The sequence below is a fragment of the Otolemur garnettii genome, unplaced genomic scaffold (assembly GCF_000181295.1).
Source record: "Otolemur garnettii isolate 467f Iridium unplaced genomic scaffold, OtoGar3 scaffold00011, whole genome shotgun sequence".
NCBI classification, from domain to species: Eukaryota; Metazoa; Chordata; class Mammalia; order Primates; family Galagidae; genus Otolemur; species Otolemur garnettii.
In genome coordinates, this window is record NW_003852406.1 from 8,079,197 (window position 1) to 8,082,061 (window position 2,865).

The 2,865-nt window shown below is 42.3% G+C and overlaps 1 protein-coding gene across 2 annotated transcripts in view; it reads right to left on the reverse strand.

Moving 5' to 3' along the window:
* The window catches only part of DNAAF4 (dynein axonemal assembly factor 4), a 52,417-nt gene that overhangs the window by 47,915 nt on the left and 1,637 nt on the right, over positions 1-2,865 (reverse strand). The window lies entirely within an intron of this gene.

Below are 2,865 nucleotides of genomic sequence, written 5' to 3' on the forward strand. Positions count from 1 at the left end.
GGCATTACAGCTCACAGCAACCTCCAACTCCTGGGCTCAAGCGAGTCTCCTGCCTCCGCCTCCCAAGTAGCTGGGACCACAGGCGCCCACAACGCCCGGCTATTTTTTGGTTGCAGCCGTCATTGTTGTTTGGTCCGGGCTGGGGATTCGAACCTGCCACCTTCAGTGTACATGGTTGGCGTCTTAGCCGGTTGAGCTATAGGCGCCAAGCCCACAAATTTATAAATATAATACATAACATTAATAAGATAGAAAACAAAGACTATATGATTCTCTCCATTGATGCAGAAAAATCTTTTTCTTTCTTTCTTCTTTTTTTTTTTTAGAGACAGGAGAATCGCTTAAGCCCAGGAGTTGGAGGTTGCTGTGAGCTGTGATGTCACAGCATTCTACCTAGGGTGACAGCTTGAGGCTCTGTCTCAAAAAAAGAAAAAAAGAATCAATTTTTGTTACTGGTGAAAGATGGGGGGTCCAGTCTCAGTCTTCTACAGGTAGCTAGCCAGTTCACCCAGCACCATTTGTTAAATAGGGAGTCTTTCCCCTATTGAATATTTTTGTTAGGCTTGTCAAAGATCAAATGGAAATAAGTAGCTGGGGTCATCTCTTGGATCTCTATTCTGTTCTATAAATCTACCTCTCTGTTTTTGTTCCAGTACCATGCTGGGTTTTTTTTTTTCTTTTTTCTTTCTTTTCTTTCTTTTTTTTTTTTAGAGATAGAGTCTCACTTTATTGCCCTCTTTCTCTAAAAACAGCCAGGCACTGTGGCAGGTGCCTATAGTCCCAGGTACTTGGGAGGCAGAGGCAAGAGAATCGCTTGAGCCCAGGAGTTAGAGGTTGCTATGAGCTATGACACCACAGCACTCTACCTGGGGTAACAAAGTGAGACACTCTCTCTCAAAAAAAAAATAATCATTTTGATTAGTCTCAATCAGAGATTGGCAAAATATAGCTCATGGGCCAAATCTGACCTGCTGCCTTATTTCCCACAGCCCATAAACTACAAATAATTTTTACATTTTTGAATGACTGAGAAAAAAATTAAAAGAATATCTTGTAGCATATAAAAATTAAATTAAATCCAAATTTAAGTGTCCATCAATACCAATAATTTATGGCTGCTTTTGTACTGCAATGGCATAGCTGAGTAGATATGACTGAGACCATAGGACTTGCAGAATCTAAAATACTAACCTGGTCCTTTACAGAAGAACTTTGCCAATCCTTCGTTTAAATGGTCAAAATTTAGAATGGTTGCCCAGATGGTCTCCCATGAAAGAGGAGAATCAAATACCTTTTTTGATGAAAGCAGATGAGCAAAACAGATCTTGATTCGGAAAGAAAATTCCCTTTCCACTCCTGGATAAGTCTGCCACCAGGTTAAGGGAATTTGACATAGAAGAAAGTGTTTCATGTTAGAAGATATGTTGTGGGAAAGAGTTAACAGGTTTTCTGATATGACCTTTCTTCATATTCCAAAAAGATGGCAGACAAAACATTTTCTGGGGCAATTTGTTGGTCACCATAGAAGAGAGAGAAACACATATAAGCATCTAAGTTTGTGGTTCCCAAACCTAGCCAGTCATCAGAATCACCTGAGGATTTGAATTCACCTTCACCCCACCTACCTGTCTTGCTCCCACCTGTCTTTTGTTTGTGTTTTGTTGTTGTTGTTGTTTGTTTTGTTTTGGGTTTTTTTGAGACAGTCCAAGCTGTCACTCTGGGTAGAGTGCCATGGTGTCACAGCTCACAGCAACCTCAAACTCTTGGGCTTAAGCGATTCCCTTGCCTCAGCTTCCCAAGTAGCTGGGACTACAGGCACCTGCCACAACGCCCAGCTATCTACCTATCGTTTATTTTACCATGTGATTAAACTATAATGATAAAATACACGATGGTTCTAGTCCCATCTACCTTCACAATTAAGATTATCAGCAAGAGTCAAACTAAATGAAAAGTACTTACATTTAATCTTAGGTAAGAAGTCATAACAGTCTGAGTGTGTTTTATAACATTCCCAAGCCCCATCACAACCTCACTGAGTCACAAAAGAAAGCAGGGGTGGAAGAGCATGGATCTGATTCTTAAAAACTCCTTAGGTAGTGTGGGACTTACTAAAGAAATAAAGTACCCTGACTATGTATTCTCTGAGCTGAATACCAGATCTTAGGGAAAAAAAATTCTACCATAGCCCGGGTCCTGGGGATTAAAGATTGAATTTCACAGGCTGGGTACAGTGGCTCACACCTGTAATCCTAGCACTCTGGGAGGCACAGGTGGGTGGACTGCTTGAGCTCAGGAGTTAGAGACCAGCCTGAGCAAGAGCAAGACCCCATCTCTACTAAAAATAGAAAAACTAGCTGGGCATTGTGGTGACTGCCTATAGTCCCAGTTACTCAGGAGGATAAGGCAAGAGGATCACTTCAACCCAGGAGTTTAAGATTGCTGTGAGCTATAATGCCCCAGCACTCTAGCTTGGGGTAACAGAGCGAGACTTATGCCAAGTAATCTAAGCACTTTGGGAGGTCAAGAAAGGAGGATGACTTAAGCTCAGGTGTTGGAGATCAGCCTGACCAAGAGCAAGATCTTATCCCTACAAAAAAAGAAAATTACCTGGGCACTGTGATGGGTGTTTGTAGTCCCAGCTACTCAGAAGGCTGAGGCAGGGACATCACTTGCGTCTAGGAGTTTGAGGTTGCTGTGAGCTAGGGTGATGCCATGGCACTCTAGCCTGGGCAAGAGTGTGACTCTGTCTCAAAAAAATAAAAAATTAATAGGGCTGCACCTGTGGCTCAAAGGAGTAGGCCCTGGCCCCATATGCCGGACTTGGTGGGTTCAAACTGAGCCCCGGCAAAAAAAAAAAAAAAA